General features: G+C 41.5%; 1 pseudogene; it reads left to right on the forward strand.

Annotated features, from left to right (window-relative positions):
* Nucleotides 1–483: 483 nt before the first annotated feature.
* LOC122440994 lies at nt 484–1,418 on the forward strand (annotated as a pseudogene).
* The last annotated feature ends 19,285 nt before the right edge of the window (nt 1,419–20,703 follow it).

Below are 20,703 nucleotides of genomic sequence, written 5' to 3' on the forward strand. Positions count from 1 at the left end.
CTTTTTTTCATCTTAACATCTTAATCATCTTAACATCTAGAACATCTTAAACAAGCAACTTCCCCAGGGCCTTTGCACTGGCCACTCTCCCTGCCAGGCACACACTTCTGATAAATTCATGGCTCCTGCTCTCTCTTCCATGAGGTCTCTGTTCAAGTGTCACCTCATTTGCTGTCTTACCTGAAGACGCATAGAAATAGCATCCCTTCTTTACTCTTCCCTTTATACTTGCTTTCATTTTATTCATAGTAAGTGTCACCATATGACATGCTATATATATTTTTATTTGCTCTATTAGTTCTCCATGACTAGATTTTAGGAGATTTTGAATACCAAAACACTGTAGTCATTGTATGAACAAAATATTGACATCAATTTTCTATTTGCAAAGTATGTAAGATAGCATTTCAACAATGTGAGTAACGTCTACTTGCATGAAAATTAGTCACCTTTTTTCCCTTTACTTGTAGTCACTTCCACCACATGGCACCAACGAACATCACAGGAGTTTCAGAATTTCTTCTTCTGAGATTCTCAGAGGAACCAGAACTGCAGTCCTTCATATCTGGGCTTTTCCTCTGCATGCACCTGATCAATGTGTTTGGAAACCTTCTATCAAACTGGCTGTCAGTTCAGACTAGCACTCCACACCCCCATGTACTTCTTCCTCTCCAACCTGTCCTTTGTAAACATCTGCTTCACATCCATTACCCCCAAAGGTGCTGTGGAACATCCAGACACAGAGCAAAGCTATCACCTATGAAGGCTGCATCACCCAGATGTATTTTTTATACTCTTTGCAGGGTTGGATGACTTTCTCGTGACTGTGATGGCCTATGACCACTTTGTGGCCCTCTGCCACCCCTGCACTACACGGTCATCATGAACCCCCAAATCTGTGGAATTCTGGTTCTGGTTAGCTGGGCCATCACTGTCTTTCATTCCTTGTTACAGACCTTAATGGAGTTGATTCTTCTGTAGAACTGGAAATCCCTCACTATTTCTGTGAACTCAACCAGATGGTCCAACTTGCTTGTTCTGACAACCTTCTTCATGACATGGTGATTTCACAGCTGGGATGCTGGCTGGCGGTCCCCTGCCTGGGATATTTAACTCTTACTCTAAGATAGTTTCCCCCATATGTGGAATCTCGTCAGCTCAGGGGAAGCTTAAAGCCTCTTCCACCTGTATCTCACCTCTCTGTGTTCTCCTTATTTTATTGTACATGCTTAGGAAGGCACCTTAGCTCTGTTACTACCCACAATTCACACTCAATTGCAACAGCCTCAGTCATATACATTGTGGTCACACAAATGCTTAACCCCTTCATCTACAGTCTGAGGAACAAGGACTTAAAAATGGCTCTGAAAGCATTCTTTAGGATGACAACTATTAAAATACCAATTGATCCAAGCTGAAGAAGGGAGCATGAATGAAATGTTTAAAACCACACAGGGAGAAGCTACAATTTTTGGTCAGATTCTGGAAGTAGAAGTTGTTCCTTCCATTTATTTCACGGGGTTTCCATTTCTTTGACTTCACCTGCTCCATAAATTGATGTCATTCACTTGATTAAGCTTAGTAATGTCCCTGTTTCCAAGAGTTGTTCATGTTGTGCTTTCCCTCTCTCTCAAATTTGTTTTGAACTTTGGACCTGAACAACATGGGAATTACTGTTTATCATGCAAATTGATAGAATTCTGAAGAACAGAGTATTCTCAAATAATATTTAAAGTATTAAATGCTTTTCTTTCATTTTAATAAAGAATAGTCAGGAGCTGTACTACTCCTACGGTGGGGGTGGGTGGGGGGGCAGCAAGGGAGAATTACTCAAGACATTCATGGCTATTTATGTGTTTATAACAAGGAGAATCTCAGACCACTGATTTCATATTTGCATACATCGCTCCTTTATCTATCACCACCTGAGCTGCTCTTCCTGATATTCTGGACTAGAACATACATTATGTCTTGTTAGTTGTCACTCTGTTTGCCTCTTTAGGATTCTATTCCTTCATTCAGCTTTGTTTCCACAACACCTATCTTGTTTATTTCTGCTTACACACTCAGTCCTGCCTCTTTGCAACCCTTTGGACTGTAGCCTGCCAGTCCCCTCTATTCATGGGATTCTCCAGGTAAGAATACAGGAGTGGGTCGCCATTTCCTCCTCCAGGGGATCTTCCTGACCCAGGGATCAAGCTCCATCTAAGTCTCCTGCATTGGCGGGTGGGTTCTTTACCACTAGCACCACTTGGGAAGTCCTTGAGTCATCACAGTCACTGGCAAAAATAGATTATCATATACATGTCTTCAGGGAGAGTTCCCAACAGAACACAAGCTTCAGTGAACCATTTGATATAATAGACGTGTGTAATATGATGAAGAAAAATGTTAAGAAGCACTTTGTGTTATTTGGCAAAAGATTTCATTTTTCATACGATGCATCTATTTCTTTAATTATGGATGATCAGTATTCATGTAAAGCTGGAGTTACTTTGGAATTAAGAAGTTGAAGGCTTGTTTTGCTCTTTTTAATTGGATTTTCTTCTTATTTCTGCTTGAAAATCTACAGTTCTGCCTGCATATGAACCTTTTCACTTTTCTAAGTGAAATATTTCCCACTTTTATAAATAGATATAGTAATTTAAGGAATGATGAATGTACATTATAAATATCATCCAATACACATCTCTTTATGATCAGATACATCTACAGTCAGATAAAGAAGGATTCTCCTTTATGAGGAAATGGCAACCACTCCATTGTTCTTGACTGGGAAATCCCATGGACAGAGGAGCCTGGCAAGCTGTAGCACATGGAGTCACAAGAGTCAGACATGACTTAGTGACTAAACAACAAGGGCATCTCTACAATCATTATGATCATAGGGTGACTAAAATGAGAACTTGGATACCTTCTCGGTCTTGTGAACCAGAGTCACAATTTTTTCTCCATAAACATTCATTTCTTTTCATGCTCCCCTGATCACCTGGAAGGCAATCTCCATAAAGTCATATTTTGATACAGCTTTCTGAAAAAAAAAGAAAAAGTCTTGAATAATAGAAAGATCATCAATGGGTCTATATCGAAACAAATGGCAAAATCAAGAATCAGCAAATTTTTATAATTGCCTTCACTGCTGTGTATTTTTATTTTTGTATCATTAATCTGTTGCTATATAACAAATCATCCTGAAAGAAAATGATTTAACACTCAGTTCAGTTCAGTCACTCAGTCCTGTTGGACTCTTTGGGACCCCATGGACCACAGCACGCCAGGCTTCCCTGTCCATCACTAACTCCCGGAGCTTGCTCAACTCATGTCCATTGAGTTGGTGATGCCATCCAACCATCTCATCCTCTTTCATCTTCTCCTCCTGCCTTCAATCTTTGCCAGCATCAGGGTCTTTTCTAATAAGTCAGCCCTTTACATCAGGTGCCCAAAGTACTGGAGATTCAACTCCTTCAGATTTAACATTATGTTTCACTAAATAACTTTACATAGTAATGAATTGTGCACATTTCTGCTGGACTCTACATATGTCTTTATTCACCTCTATTCCAACAGCAGAGGTTCTGTTGATCTTGGCTGAGAGTTCTAACACAGTGGGAGCTCAGCGGGCTGAAGGATTCAGGAGGTTAGAACTTTTTTCTTTCTTTGTCCAGTAGGTGGCGAAACGATAAAGTTGGGTTTTTTTTGTTTGTTTTTTTGTTTGTTTTTTTTTAATTTTACCTGAGCTGCTTCTGTTTATGAATCTGCACTTTAGACCCTCCATGACCTGTCAGAGGAGTTTCTGTGCCCTAGCCATTGCTTTTGTGCCTCAGAGATTTTGGTACCTTGCTGCTGTCAGTATTCTTTGTGTGCTGCTAGGAATGCTGGGTGGGTAGTTCCCTGATGCATTATAGGTGGCTGGTGGGGGGGGACACAGGGTCATGGACACCTAGGTAGCTGGTGGAGGGGGACACAGGGTCACGGACACCTAGTTAGCTGGAGGGGACACAGGGTCATGGACACTAGGTAGCTGGGGGGGACACAGTGTCATGGACACTAGGTAGCTGGTAGGGGGGACACAGGGTCAGGGACACCTAGGTAGCTGGTGGGGGGACACAGGGTCATGGACACCTAGGTAGCTGGGACACAGGGTCATGGACACCTAGGTAGCTGGTGGAGGGGGGACACAGGGTCACGGACACCTAGTTAGCTGGAGGGGACACAGGGTCATGGACACTAGGTAGCTGGTGGGGACACAGGATCATGGACACTAGGTAGCTGGTAGGGGGGACACAGGGTCATGGACACTAGGTAGCTGGGGGGGACACAGGGTCATGGACACCTAGGTAGCTGGTAGGGGGGACACAGGGTCATGGACACTAGGTAGCTGGTAGGGGGGACACAGGGTCATGGACACCTAGGTAGCTGGTAGGGGGGACACAGGGTCATGGACACCTAGGTAGCTGGTAGCGGGGACACAGGGTCATGGACACCTAGGTAGCTGGTGGCGGGGACACAGGGTCATGGACACTAGGTAGCTGGTGGGGACACAGGATCATGGACACTAGGTAGCTGGTAGGGGGGACACAGGGTCATGGACACTAGGTAGCTGGTAGGGGGGACACAGGGTCATGGACACTAGGTAGCTGGGGGGGTCGGGCCACCTCTGCTCCTCCCTAAGCTGCAGGCACCCGATGCTGGAATGCCAGACCTGGTGCCACCTGTCCTGCTGCTTCTACCTTCCTTGGGATTGAATTTATAAAACAGCAAAAGGAAACACAGCCAGTAAGCTCTGGGACTGAATCCATAAGACACCTAAAAGAAGACAAAGGTAGTAAGCTTTTTTTTTTTTTTTTTTTTTTTTTTTTTTTTTTTTTTTTTTTTTTTTATTGTTGGAGGCTAATTACTTCACAACATTTCAGTGGGTTTTGTCAATACATTGATATGAATCAGCCATAGAGTTACACGTATTCCCCATCCCGATCCCCCCTCCCACCTCCCTCTCCACCCGATTCCTCTGGGTCTTCCCAGTGCACCAGGCCCGAGCACTTGTCTCATGCATCACACCTGGGCTGGGGATCTGTTTCACCATAGATAGTATACATGCTGTTCTTTTGAAATATCCCACCCTCACATTCTCCCACAAAGTTCAAAAGTCTGTTCTGTACTTCTGTGTCTCTTTTTGTTTTGCATATAGGGTTATCATTACCATCTTTCTAACTTCCATATATTATGTGTTAGTATGGCTGTAATGTTTTCTTATCTTCTGGCTTACTTCACTCTGTATAAAGGGGGCTCCAGTTTCATCCACTGCTCATTAGGACTAGGTTCACAAATGAATTCTTTTTGACGGGCTGGAGTAAATTCCATGGTGTATAATGTACCACAGCTTCTTATCCCATTCATCTGGGCTGATGGGATCTCTAGGTTGCTTACATGTCCTGGCTATTATAAACAGTGCTGCAATGAACATTGGGGTGCACGTGTCTCTTTCAGATCTGGTTTCCTCAGTGTGTATGCCCAGGAGTGGGATTGCTGGGTCATATGGCAGTTCTATTTCCAGTTTTTAAGGAATCTCCACACTGTTCTCCATAGTGGCTGTACTAGTTTGCATTCCCACCAACAGTGTAAGAGGGTTCCCTTTTCTCCACACCCTCTCCAGCATTTATTGCTTGTAGACTTTTGGATAGCAGCCATCCTGACTGGCAAGTAATGGTACCTCATTGTGGTTTTGATTTGCATTTTCTCTAATAATGAGTGATGTTGAGCATCTTTTCATGTGTTTGTTAGCCATCTGTATGTCTTCCTTGGAGAAATGTCTGTTTAGTTCTTTGGCCCATTTTTTGATTGGGTCATTTATTTTTCTGGAATTGAGCTGCAGGAGTTGCTTGTTTATTTTTGAGATTAATCCTTTGTCTGTTTCTTCATTTGCTATTATTTTCTCCCAATCTGAGGGCTGTCTTTTCACCTTACTTATAGTTTCCTTTGTAGTGCAAAAGCTTTAAGTTTCATTAGGTCCCATTTGTTTAGTTTTGCTTTTATTTCCAATATTCTGGGAGGTGGGTCATAGAGGATCTTGCTGTGATTTATGTCGGAGAGTGTTTTGCCTATGTTCTCCTCTAGGAGTTTTATAGTTTCTGGTCTTACATTTTAGATCTTTAATCCATTTTGAGTTTATTTTTGTGTATGGTGTTAGAAAGTGTTCTAGTTTCATTCTTTTACAAGTGGTTGACCAGTTTTCCCAGCACCACTTGTTAAAGAGGTTGTCTTTTTTCCATTGTATATCCTTGCCTCCTTTGTCAAAGATAAGTGTCCATAGGTTCGTGGATTTATCTCTGGGCTTTCTATTCTGTTCCATTGATCTATATTTCTGTCTTTGTGCCAGTACCATACTGTCTTGATGACTGTGGCTTTGTAGTAGAGTCTGAAGTCAGGCAGGTTGATTCCTCCAGTTCCATTCTTCTTTTCAAGATTGCTTTGGCTATTCGAGGTTCTTTTTTGTAATTTCCATACAAATTGTGAATTCCTTTGTTCTAGTTCTGTGAAAAATACCGTGTAGCTTGATAGGGAATTGCAATTGAATCTAATAGATTGCTTGGGGTAGAATAGCCCCATTTTGATAATATTGATCTTCCAATCCATGAACACGGTATGTTTCTCCATCTGTTTGGTGTTCGTCCTCTTATGATTTCTTTCATCAGTGTTTTATAGGTTTTCTATGTATAGGTCTTTTGTTTCTTATGGGAGATATACTCCTAAGTATTTTTATTCTTTTTTGTTGCAATGGTGAATGGTATTGTTTCCTTAATTTCTCTTTCTGTTTTTTCATTGTTAGTATATAGGAATGCAAGGGATTTCTGTGTGTTAATTTTATATCCTGCAACTTTACTATATTCATTGATTAGTTCTAGTATTTTTCTCGTAGAGTCTTTAGGGTTTTCTATGTAGAGGATCATGTCATCTGCAAACAGTGAGAGTTTCACTTCTTCTTTTCCTATCTGGATTCCTCTTCTTTTTCTGCTCTGATTGCTGTGCAAAACACTTCCAACCCTATGTTGAAACATAGTGGTGAGAGTGGCACCTTGTCTTGTTCCTGATTTCAGGGGAAATGCTTTCAATTTCACCATTGAGGGTGATATCTGGGCTGCTGTGGGTTTGTCATATATAGCTTTTATTATGTTGAGGTATGTTCCTTCTATTCCTGCTTTTTGGAGAGTTTTTATCATAAATGGATGTTGAATTTTGTCAAAGGCTTTCTCTGCATCTATTGAGATAATCATATGATTTTTTATCTTTCAATTTGTTAATGTGGTGTATTACATTGATTTGCGGATATTAAAGAATCCTTGCATTCCTGGGATAAAGCCCACTTGGTCATGGTGTATGATTTTTTTAGTATGTTGTTGGATTCTGTTTGCTAGAATTTTGTTAAGGATTTTGGCATCTATGTTCATCAGTGATATTGGCCTGTAGTTTTCTTTTTTTGTGGCATCTTTGTCTGGTTTTGGAATTAGGGTGATGGTGGCCTCATAGAATGAGTTTGGAAGCTTACCTTCATCTGCAATTTTTCTGGAAGAGTTTGAGTAAGATAGGTGTTAGCTCCTCTCTAAATTTTTGGTAGAATTCAGAAGCTGTGAAGCCATCTGGTCCTGGGCTTTTGTTTGCTGGAAGATTTCTGATTACAGTTTCGATTTCCTTGCTGGTGATGGGTCTGTTAAGATCTTCTATTTCTTTCTGGTTCAGTTTTGGAAAGTTATACTTTTCTAAGAATTTGTCCATTTCATCCAAGTTGTCCATTTTATTGGCATAGAGCTGCTGGTAGTAGTCTCTTATGATCCTTTGTATTTCAGTGTTGTCTGTTGTGATCTCTCCATTTTCATTTCTAATTTTGTTAATTTGGTTCTTCTCCCTTTGTTTCTTAATGAGTCTTTCTAATGGTTTGTCAATTTTGTTTATTTTTTCAAAAAAACAGCTTTTAGCTTTGTTGATTTTTGCTATGGTCTCTTTAGTTTCTTTTGCATTTATTTCTGCCCTGATTTTTAAGATTTCTTTCCTTCTGCTAACTCTGGGGTTCTTCATTTCTTCCTTCTCTAATTGCTTTAGGTGTAGAGTTAGGTTATTTATTTGGCTTTTTTCTTGTTTCTTGATGTAAGCCTGTAATGCTATGAACCTTCCCCTTAGCACTGCTTTTACAGTGTCCCATAGGTTTTGGGTTGTTGTGTTTTCATTTTCATTCATTTCTATACATATTTTGATTTCTTTTTTGATTTCTTCTATGATTTGTTGGTTATTCAGAAGCGTGTTATTTAGCCTCCATATGTTTGAATTTTTAACAATTTTTTTCCTGTAATTGAGATCTAATCTTACTGCACTGTGGTCAGAAAAGATGACTGGAATGATTTCAATTTTTTTGAATTTTCAAGACTAGATTTATGGCCCAGGATGTGATCTATTCTGGAGAAGGTTCCGTGTGCACTTGAGAAAAAGGTGAAGTTGATTGTTTTGGGGTGAAATGTCCTATAGATATCAATTAGGTCTAGCTGGTCCATTGTGTCATTTAAGGTTTGTGTTTCCTTGTTAATTTTCTGTTTAGTTGATCTATCCATAGTTGTGAGTGGGGTATTAAAGTCTCCCACTATTATTGTGTTACTATTAATTTCCTCTTTCATACTCGTTAGTGTTTGCCGTACATATTGCGGTGCTCCTATGTTGGGTGCATATATATTTATAATTGTTATATCTTCTTCTTGGATTGATCCTTTGATCATTATGTAGTGTCCTTCTTTGTCTCTTTTCACAGCTTTTATTTGAAAGTCTATTTTATCTGATATGAGTATTGCGACTCCTGCTTTCTTTTGGTCTCCATTTGCATGAAATATTTTTTTCCAGCCCTTCACTTTTAGTCTGTATGTGTCTCTTGTTTTGAGGTGGGTCTCTTGTAGACAGCATATATGGGGGTCTTGTTTTTGTATCCATTCAGCCAATCTTTGTCTTTTGGTTGGGGCATTCAACCCATTTACATTTAAGGTAATTATTGATAGGTGTGGTCCCGTTGCCATTTACTTTGTTGTTTTGGGTTCACGTTTATACAACCTTTCTGCATTTCCTGTCTAGAGAAGATCCTTTAGCATTTGTTGAAGAGCTGGTTTGGTGGTGCTGAATTCTCTCAGCTTTTGCTTATCTGTAAAGCTTTTGAGTTCTCCTTCATATCTGAATGAGATCCTTGCTGGATACAGTAATCTAGGTTGTAGGTTATTCTCTTTCATTACTTTCAGGATGTCCTGCCATTCCCTTCTGGCCTGGAGGGTTTCTATTGATAGGTCAGCTGTTATCCTTATGGGAATCCCTTTGTGTGTTATTTGTTGTTTTTCCCTTGCTGCTTTTAATATTTGTTCTTTGTGTTTGATCTTTGTTAGTTTGATTAATATGTGTCTTGGGGTGTTTCGCCTTGGGTTTATCCTGTTTGGGACTCTCTGGGTTTCTTGGACTTGAGTAGCTATTTCCTTCCCCATTTTAGGAAGTTTTCAGCTATTATCTCCTCGAGTATTTTCTCATGGCCTTTCTTTTTGTCTTCTTCTTCTGGAACTCCTATGATTCGAATGTTGGGGCGTTTCACAGTGTCCCAGAGGTCCCTGAGGTTGTCCTCATTTCTTTTGATCCTTTTTTCTTTTTCCTCTCTGCTTCATTTATTTCCACCATTTTATCTTCTACCTCACTTATCCTATCTTCTGCCTCCGTTATTCTACTCTTGTTTCCCTCCAAAGTGTTTTTGATCTCATTCATTGCATTGTTCATTTTTAATTGACTCTTTTTTATTTCTTCTAGGTCTTTATTAAACAATTCTTGTATCTTTTCAATCTTTGTCTCCAGGCTATTTATCTGTAACTCCATTTTGTTTTCAAGATTTTGGATCAATTTTATTATCATTATTCTAAATTCTTTTTCAGGTAGATTCCCTATCTCCTCCTCTTTTGTTTGACTTGGTGGGCATTTTTCATGTTCCTTTACCTGTTGGGTATTTCTTTGCCTTTTCATCTTGTTTAGATTGCTGTGTCTGGAGTGGACTTTCTGTATTCTGGAGGTCTGTGGTTCCTTTTTATTGTGGAGTATTTACCCAGTGGGTGGGGTTAGACGATTGGCTTGTCCAGGTTTCCCGGTTAGGGGAGCTTGTGTCAGTGTACTGGTGCGTGGAACTTGATTTCTTCTTTTTGGAGAGCAATGGAGTGCCCAGTAATGAGTTTTGAGATGGGTCTATGTGTTAGGTGTCACCTTGGGCAGCCTGTATGTTGACATTCGGGGCTATGTTCCTGTGTTGCTGGAGAATTTGCGTGGTATGTCTTGCTCTAAAACTTACTGGCTCTTGGGTGGTGGTTGGTTTCAGTGTAGGTATGGAGGCTTTTGGACGGTCACTTATTGCTTAAAGTTCCATGTAGTCAGGAGTTTTCTGGTGTTCTCAGGTTTTGGGCTTAAGTTTCCTGCCTCTGGATTTCAGTTTTATTCTTCCTGTAGTCTCAGGACTTCTCCAACTATACAGCACTGATAATAAAACTTCTAGGTTAATGGCGAAAAGATTCTCCCCTGTTAGGGACACCCAGAGAGGTTCACAGAGTTACATGAACAGGAGAAAAGGGAGGAGGGAGATAGAGATGAGCAGGAGGAGAAAAAGGGGGACTCAAGAGGAGAGAGACAGATCTACGCAGCTGTCTGTTCCCAGAGTGTTCTCCGTATCTCAGACACCTACAAGGATTCACAGAATTGTAATCCATGTCTTTTCAACCTTAAGAGCAACAACCTTTCATTCTTTCCAGGATCCTACAGAGAAAAGCTGTGATCTCTAGTTTCACCTTGATTGCATGTCAGGGCTGGAGCACAGCTATTTAAGGCTTGTACGAATTTTTTCACACATGTAAATCAACATCCTCAAGCCTCCCTGCCCGGGTTCTTTGTTTGTGGAATAGGAATAATAGTAATATCTGCCTCATAACATTGATTTAAGTATTAAAGGAGAAAATGAGGGACTTCCCTGGTGCTCCAGTGGCTAAGACTATGTGCTACCATTGCAGAGGGCCCAGGTTCGATCCCTGGTCAGGGAACTAGATCCCACATACTACAACTAAGAGCCCACATGCCAAAAGTAAAGATCCCGAGTGCTGCCACTAAGGCCTGGCATAGCCAGATAAATATATAAATATTCTTTTTAAAAAAGGAAAATGAACATAAAATGGTAAGCAGAGTGACTAGTATAGTATGTTCAGGACATACTTGCTCTAATTACAATGTTCATTATTATAGGAACAAAAATTCAATTTTTTAAAATTAGCCAGAAAAAACCAGTGCTGGGGGATAGAATGTAGAAGTGTGATCAGCCTCAGGGGTGGCCCTGGTGCGATGAGGCCTGGGCTCTGCCTCTGCTGGGCTGTCCTGTGCAAGGACAGGTCCTGACTCAGGCCCATGTGCTTCATCCAGAAGCTGAAAGGGACTGGACCAGACTGGGAGCAGGGGTTGGAGCTGTGAAGGCTCCATACCCCCAGCCCCGTCACTCATCACTGAGACTTCCCCTCAGAGCCTCAGATGACCGGGAACCTCCTTGACATGGAGCTCCAGGTGGCCTTTGGCCGTGAACTTGGAAGTTGGTCTGTGAGCTGGAGCTATTTGCCTTCTCTAGACTAGAGCATCCCTCAGCCCTTAGATTCTGTCTTTAGGAATAGATGAAGCAGGAAAGCAAGTCCTCTGTACATTTTCAGAGCTCTTCTGTCTCCTTGTCAAAGGATAAAGATTCCTATCCCCAGCCAGTAGAGTATGGCTCCCTTCCACGTTACATACCAGAAAAGCCTTTATGGGTGGGTTAAGAGGGAGTCTGCCTTTTGGGCCCTTTGTGCTGGTCTGACCTGTTCTCCATCCCTTCAGTGAGACCCGGGGAGCCTGTCCAGGTGCAGGAAACGTTCCCCTGGAGGCTGGTGTCTCAGCTGCAGGCTCTGAGAATACAGATTTCTTCTTCTACCTGTTACTGTTGGTGTCTATGGATAAAGGAACCAAATAAACATGTTGTCATTTCCACTTTTTTCCCCTCAGGATTCCAGAAGAGCATCTGAAAGCCATCCAAGATTATTTAAGCACTCAGCTCTCCCTGGACTCTGATTTTGTGAAGTCGGGCTCCAGCAGTCTCCCTCACCTGAAGAAACTGACCACACTCCTCTGCAAGGAGCTCTATGGGTAATGGCTGCCCAGTGGGGTTGGGAGGGGGGCGGACAGCGGACCAGGAATCAGCTCATTAGGGTGATCCCTGCACTTGGCCCAGCTGTCACTTGGGATAATTGAGCAGTCGGTAGGACTTAGAAATCTGTGGTTGCTGGAGGTTTTGTTTTCATGGTATTTGAACTTGGTGGTGGCTGCGTTTAAAAAAAAAAAAGAGAAAGAAAGTTAATTTGAGGCCAGTTGCCATGGGAAGGGGTGGGCGGAAGTACACTGCCAGCCCTTCCACACTTGCTCAGGATGCGGTGGTTAAGGCTTTCACTGCTTCTTGTCCTTCTTGCTGCAGCCAGCACATTTGATAAGCACATAAGGTCACCAAGGGGAGATAAATTAAAGTCAGCCCTTTACTGTGTGGGTAGGGATGGCCCGAGATTGCAGTGGTGGCAGGTTTTTAAAATGAGCCGATTCACCAAAATGTCAGTGTTCTGCGAGTGAATTCACTGAAGGACGGATTGGTAAAAATTCCAATTCCTTTCCGTGTTTTAATTTCATTACCATTAAAATTAACAGTGAAGGACAGGGAAGCCTGGCATGCTGCCGTCCGTGGGGGTCACAAAGAGTCAGACACAAATTAGGAACTGAACAACAAAAACAAAAATATTTTGATTATTAGAAACAAAATTAAGACTGATATGCTATCTGAAGAATTGACAAAAATATTACTTTAAATGCTTGAAAAAATTGACAATCACATTTTAAAGCATCTGAAAGAAATTACAAAGACCCAAAACAATCCCATGGCAAATGAAAGGTCAGCATTTTGGTTGGAAAAATAGCATTTCATGGGGGTGAGGTTTTATCAGCCTCTACTTTGTGTTTTATTACATAAACATCAGTTTCAAAATTCTTTTGTCAGTTTCTCTGGTGCCCTATCTATCTTCACTTAGTTGATATGCAAAAAAAGAGTCTTTCATCATCAGTAATCAAATTGAACCTTCCTTTTAAAGGCTCTTAAAAGCACAATCAGTACATTTGGTAAATTCAGCAAATAATTTCTTTGACAAATTGAGCACTCATCAAATTGCCCAGTCAGGTTTCATTTCAATGAATTGGCTTGCAACTAATGCAGTTTCAGCCTTTGAGCCCAGAGCCATCATTTTTGTAGATTTCCAGGGAAAGCTATTTCTCCATATGATGCTGTTGTTATAAATCATTTACTACTAGGAAACACACACACACGGCACTTCCTTTTTAAGAAGCATGATTTCATGATGGCCGGTAGCACGTTTTTATTTCTGCTCCAGTGGAGGTCCTGCCCTTTGCTGCTTCCTTGTCCTGGAGGAGCTGTACCTTTCCGTGTCTCTGTCTCCATAAGCTTCATGTAGCCACCCAGCAACTTTGCCCAACACTGCTGTGCTCCCTGGACTTTCCTAGAATCTAGGTCACCTCACCCTTGTGTGCCAGCAGCTTCCTCAGCGCAGCTAGCTCTCTAGGTTTCCATGCCTTTATTTACTGGATGGTTATCTTCAAGTTAGAAGCAGAGACACTGTGATGTTCTAAATCCTGTACCTCCACTTGTTTGTCTTCGCTTCATAGGCAAAGTGATAGTCAGGCTTGGAGATGCAGTTAGGGATGGCATTTTAGAAAACCTGAGGAACCAGGTGGCACTGTGGTAAGAATCCACCTGCCAATGCAGGAGACACAAGAGGTGCGGGTTCAATCCCTGGTTGGAGAATATCCTCTGGAGGAAGAAATAGCAACCCATTCCAGTATCCTTGCCTGGGAAATCCCATGGACAGAGGAGCCTGGAGGACTACAATCCATGGTGTCGCAAAAGAGTCAGACACGACGGAGCGATTAAACAACAACCTGTGTGCTATCTGGCAACACTGGCAGGAACCACATCACGCAGGCCTCCCAAGGCCAGGTGGAGATTTTCAGTATGGCGCTGAAATCTGAGTCAGGACTCTGGAGATTGGACCATAGGAGGCAGACCGAAAGCAGCAGACAGCTGGGAGCTGCCGTGATGTGAGGCTGGCCCACAAGAAAAGAAGTCAGAGGAGACAGGGATTTGCTTTACATTCTGCTGAGTCCTGGCTTTGGACAGTGCCTGGCATACAGGAACAGCTGATAGATATTAGTTAATTGACCCAATGGTTGGGAGGATGTGGGTGCTGAGAGCTGGTGTGCCCTGGGCGGGTGTGGATTGGTGGAGCTGGCAGATGGATGTAGGGTCAGGGGAAGGCAAATCAAGGGTGATCCCTAGATTTTTGGTGCAAGAAGCTGAGTGGTGGGTGGCGCCAGTTACTCAGATGGGGGACGTCAAGGAGGAAAGGGTTGAGGAGGATCATCTTTGTCTGATCTGCCACTGGCTTGAGGCGTTGTTAGACATCCTGTGAGCGGAGCCATCAATCAAGGATTTAGTTCTAGAAATTAGATCCCAGGAGACCTCAGGAGTAAGGGTATATACATCTGGGAGTCATCGGCATGTAGTGGGCACTTGAAGCTGGGAGACACGTGGGGTAGGTCCTCATAGCGGGGAGTACATATGGAGGGGAAGAGGGCAGGGGTAGATGCTGAGAGGTGGGTGGAAGAGAAGGACCTGGCTGAGGATGAAGCCAAAGGCAGCAGGTTTGTCCACTCAGACCAGCTGGCCCAACACAGACACCAGGGTGAGGATGGGAAAGTCACAGAGAACTAAGGAGTAAGAAACAGTGCAAAGAGCCTCTCCTGCAAAAATGTCATTGCAATGTCATTGCCTGCAACTAAAAGAGCCTCAGCAACACAAAGGCTCTAGGAAGATTTGTAACCCTAAGTTAGATCATCTGCAGAGAAAGAGAACAAAAAGTTAAGTCTCCAGAGTCTGGAAATACTTGATAACTCCTGAAATGAAGAAATAAGAAGAATTATAAGTAGGATTTCTTTCTTAATAAGTAGGATTTTAAAATAACAGTTCAAGGTATGGGAGAGGGTGTTTTATCAATTAAGTAAGGATTTTAATAAAGAAACCAACCAACCAAACAAACAAAAATACCTCATCATCATTATAACTGCTTCTTTGGAGGCCATAAAATAAACCCACAGTTTTCAAAGCAGATTTATAAAACAAATCACAAAACAGAGCAGTGTCAGGAAAGCCTATATATATATATATATATATATATATATATATATATATATATAAAACAAGAGAGGACTAGATAAGCACCTGCAAAGAATGTGTGGTTAAAAAAACAATAGTCTTTGGAAATAGGGCATAGAGATTCAACTTATAGCTGGTAGGGTGGGCTCTCCAAGAAGCAGGGAAAAAATGATGCTTATTTGATAACTAAATATATATATATTTTAAAAGTTTTCAGGCTCATAAAGGAGCTAAATCCAGATATTAAGAAGCCTTATAATGATCCAGTCACAGAACAACCAAACAGGAGTACTGAAACCTCTCTTTACAGTCTTCTAAGCCACAAGCAAAGATGAATTCAGAAAGTAATTAATTATGAATAGCACCATTACTTTTCAAAATTATGATAGTTAATATTATTCATACTCTTTGATGACATGATAAAAAGACTGAAGCAGCATCTCCAAGAAGACTACTGATTTCTCCTTGGGATTAACTTAACATAGATATCCTTCAAAAGCCTAAGGAGTCTTTGCCGATTTAAAAAAAGTGGTAAAAATGTACTAATCACATGCCTTCCCTTCAGAAAGTTTCCAAGAATTTTTTCCAGAAATGTTAGGGTGCTGGTGATCCTAAAAATAAGAACCCAGAAGCCTCCTGAGCAGCTGGATATGAATACACCCGAAGCAGAAGTGTCCGTTCTGCGTTCCCAGAACACAGAATGGTGATGAAAATAGAGATAACAAAACTAGCCACCACCATCTGGGTGCTTTTAGACCATCTCCTAAATCACAGTTGAATTAAGGAAGGCACTTGATGCAATGATAGCCTGCCTGGGATAGGTTTGGGAACCCAGAGAAATCAAGCCTCTGTATATCAGAACTCTAGGTGATGTAGCCAAAACCCTACTTGGAGGAAAAGCCAAAGATGTAAATGCTCTGTTACAGAAAGGGGGCGGGGCCAGAATAATAAGTGAAACACACAAGCTTAATCCAGGCTCTCAGTCTCCTGAAGGCATCATGGGCCATGCCCTGCCTGTGGCGTAGATACTGCCAGTCAAGCAAGGTACTGGAAACAGTCATCTGTTCAGTATTTGTGAATAAAGATTGGATGTGTGCCAACTATGAGCCAAGGCTTCCCAGGTAAAGAACTCACCTGCCAATGCCGGAGACATTGAGACGTGGATTCGATTCCTGGGTTGGTAAGATCCCCTGGAGGAGAGCATTGGCAGCCTACTCCAGTATTCATGCTTGGAGAATCCCATGGACAGAGGAGCCTGGCGGGCTACAGTCGATAGGGTCGCAAAGAGTCAGAAATGAGCGAATTGACACACGCTACCAAAAGCCAGATACTGTTCCAGGGGCTAGAGATACAGTAGTGAACCAAAGTCTTTAAGAAATCTCTGTTAAGTGAATGAATAGTAAAAACAGCTGGAAAGGAAAAGAGCAAGGGGGAAATAATTAAAAACAAAAATAAATTAGGGAAAAAGTCAAGGAAATTTTTAAAATTAGAAATGTAGGAGATTTAATAATTTGCATTAAAGATTTACAAGCCATAAAGAATACAATTACATAGCTGCAAATCTTCAAATTATAATTAAATGTAATAAATATTTAATGTGAAATATGAAACATAAAAATTACTGTACATGCCCTACTTTGAACTTTGAACAAGGAATAATATAACCATAATTTATAAATTATTCAGGAATGACAAAAATCACCTAATTCAATATTCAAGAAAGGTACAATTCCAACCCAGAAACCTAATCAAGATAATAGCCTAAAATAATAAACTATATCTGGTTTCATTTATTAATATAAGTATATAATATTTCAGTAATATTCTAGCAAATATAATTTAGTGGTATGAAAAATGTAGGTTTTATCTAAGAAATCATTCCAAAAATGTGTCAACATAAAACACTGTAATTTAGCAGTAGGTTAAAAATAAAGAAATCATTTGCATAGATGTCCTAATAGACCTGATAAAAGTAATTTCTAATTTTTAAAAATAATTTTTTAAAAAGGAATAGAAGGATATCTCCTTAATAATGCAATATGTGTCAAATGTAAAACCAATTACACTTGACAGGCAAACATTAAAATCGTTCCATTAAACATTTAACAAAAGGAAAAGAAATTGCATGAGAAATTTTTGCTAAAGCAAAAAAAAGCAAAAAATTGGAATAGAAAAATTAAGAAAACAAAGGATCAGAATATTCCTTCTGAGTCTGCAGATCTGGATTGAGAGATGTTGGATGTTCCAGCTGGAAACTGAATGGAAATCTTGGGAAAATTGACCATCTATCCGAGACCAAGTGGGCTTCCCTGGTAGCTCAGCTGGTAAAGAATCAGCCTGCAATGCAGGAGACCCTGGTTCAATTCCTGGGTTGGGAAGATCCGCAAGAGAAGGGAAAGCCTACCCACTCCAGTATTCTGGCCTGGAGAATTCCATGGACTGTATAGTCCATGGGGTCGCAAAGAGTCAGACAGTACTGAGTGACTTTCACTTTCACTGAGACCAAGGTGGGCCCAATCTTTACTCCTCGTTTTCCCTTGAGCTGGTGACCTAAAGCTGAGACAAGCTTCCCGGGGACGCTGCTGATGGGAACTTCCTTGGACAAATCCTTTCTGTATCATAAGACCAGTGCTCAGGTCTTTCAACTCAAGTCCCTATGTGTCATTGGTCATTCTAACCCTAACCAACATCTCCAGGCATGACTGAAAGCCAGATTTCTCAAAATTTTACCCAAGTTGGAAATACAGAGAATAACAGCATCATTCTTAGAAAATTCTAAAGATTCAGTTTGTGTATATGTACTTGTGCTTTTAAAATGTCATTTTAAAAAAGGAGAACAGTGAGGGGGATCTATTTGATGTTATAACATGTTCCGAATTAGTGCTTTAGAATTTTTTTGGCCTAGAATTCTTTAATGAAGTGATAGTGTTATAGCCATGAGTTCCAGGAAACAAACTCACTCAGAAGGACAATGCAGATAATGGAGTGCAATTTATTACATTGGCGGGCCCAAGGCAGAGTCTCCTCTTAGCCAAGGACCCTGACCAGCATTTGTGAAAATCTTTTATACCCCACGTGTACGTGTCCGAACCCACCACCCCAAATTCCTTGAGACTTACAAAGGAAGGGTAAATACAATCCCGATAACCCCATCGTTCATGTGTTATGTGTTCAAACAGTTAATAATCAATAAGCCTGCGGTTACGTTCCAACCAGTTAATAACCGATAAGCCTGTGGTTACATTCCGATAGATACTGTCCGGAGGCAGGGGTGATTAGGGTATGTTTTCTCTTAGGTGATGAGTAACCTGGATATGATCTTCAAGATTCCCCTGTCCAGAGGGGGTCTTATCCTTCTGTTGTAGCTTCCATAGGAACTAAGCCCAGAGTTCAGAGTCCATTGGAGAGGTGGCCGAGCATGACCAGCATGAACAGGCCTAAGGTGGAGTCCAGGCCCTATGAATTCCTTCTTCATTCCGCCCCCATTGATGCTCTTAGCTCATATTATGAGCATCATTCATAGGGAAATATTGCACCCTGGTTCTCCGACTGCCAGTTTGAGAGAATGACATCAACCTTCCGGTTACAAAGTTCATAATACATTGTAAAATTCAGGGTTTACAAAACAGAACTATCAAGGCAACTATAACAGTGGTAAATATAGTTTTCCACCAATCGCCCTTCACCCAAGATAGGACTGAAGTCTAGAAAGGAATGTTTTCATTTGACATTGCTTTTACCTGGTTTTTCTTGTCGTCTAAAGCAGTCGATACATTGTCAGATACGTCAGGAATGTATACACAACATTCAACCTTAATTTTAGCACAGGTCCCTCTTTGAGCAGCTGTGAGTATGTCCAAAGCCATTTTATTATGAATTACTGCTTTTCTCATTTGGATTTGCTCTTCATTTAAGGCTTGGATGGCTTTTGTTCTATCTAGGAGGGCCTGTTTTGTGAAATTAGTCAAGGCCTCTGCTTTAATCATAATATCTGTTGTCCCTATAGAGGGTACGAATAAGGCAGCAATATACTCATACCATTGAAACACAGATCTTGTCCACCTAGCATGTAAATAAGGTAGATTTACTGGGGCTTGTTGTAGGTTAGGCTTTTGTTACACTGGCATTTATATCAAATGTAACCCCATGACCCGAGTCTATTGACTGTAGGTCTTACACCAAGAGAGCAAGGAGAGGTTATGATTGACAAGAGAGAGGAAAGTCTCTATTTGTCATCCCAGAAAAGAGCAGAGTGGTTTAAAATCTCGTTGGTGGAGTGGTGACACCCACCAAGGAAGCCCATCCATCACAGACAGAGGCATAGCCCCACGTACCCAGCAGTTGTAGGTGTTGTGGAAGTCTGCGTAGGAATGTGCCCATGAGATGAAAACATTGTCCTGAGTTGAAACAGAAGTTAAATTCAAAATCATGTTGATGAGGCCAAGGAGCAGGAGTTGATTGTGCGGCTTCATCCTGAAGGGGCTCGTTCGGGATCTTCTTTTCCTTCTTCTTAAGGATGGTCTTAGTCTCTCTCGGGTCAGCGGGGTCCCTCTGTGCAGTCCACTCAGCATTTTCTGGGTTTGCGTGGTATATTCTCTTCACCCTCGTATGATGGATCAAGGGACAATACCTGCAACTGTAACTGCAGTAGGGGTAGTTAGAATAACATAAGGGCCCTTTCACCAAGGGGCTAGCAAATCATGTTTCCGATCTTTTATCCATACTTGGTCACCAAGCGTAAACTCATGAATCTCTTCCTCAAGGGGGAGTGGCACCCTTTCTTGTACAAACTTAGTTACCCCATTTATTACCTTACCCAGTTCCATCTGCTGTGAAATCCTATCCCCCCTTATGTGAGGCAAATTTGTTGACACCTGTTTTATTATGGGAGGAGGCTTCCCATACACAATTTCGTATGGAGAATAGCCTTGGGACTGTGGGGACATCCTGAGTCTGAGCAGATCCGTCGGAAGCAAGTCCACCCAGGATCAGTCAGTCTCTATGATCCACTTGGAGAGATTCTTTAAGTGTCCGGTTGGTTCATTCCACCATCTCAGAACTCTGGACCTATATGCAGTGTGCAGTTTCCATTTGATGTTTAAAGTTTTCCTTACTTGTACTAAATCAGCTACAAAAGCCGGGCCATTGCCTGATCCAATGCTGGTAGGAAATCCAAATCTGGGAACTATTTCCCTAAGCAGGCACCAGGCTACTTCTGATGCTCTTTCAGTCCAGGTAGGAGAAGTTTTTACCCATCTCGAGAATGTACATATCCCACGTCACAGGCCATCTCCAGAAAAGCCAATTCATACTCACTAATGTATCCCCCTGCTTCTAGCCTGACAATTCCGAGGGGGTCAAGAATTTCATAGCAGATG

Source organism: Cervus canadensis, chromosome 4, assembly GCF_019320065.1.
Source record: "Cervus canadensis isolate Bull #8, Minnesota chromosome 4, ASM1932006v1, whole genome shotgun sequence".
In the NCBI taxonomy this organism is placed as follows: domain Eukaryota; kingdom Metazoa; phylum Chordata; class Mammalia; order Artiodactyla; family Cervidae; genus Cervus; species Cervus canadensis.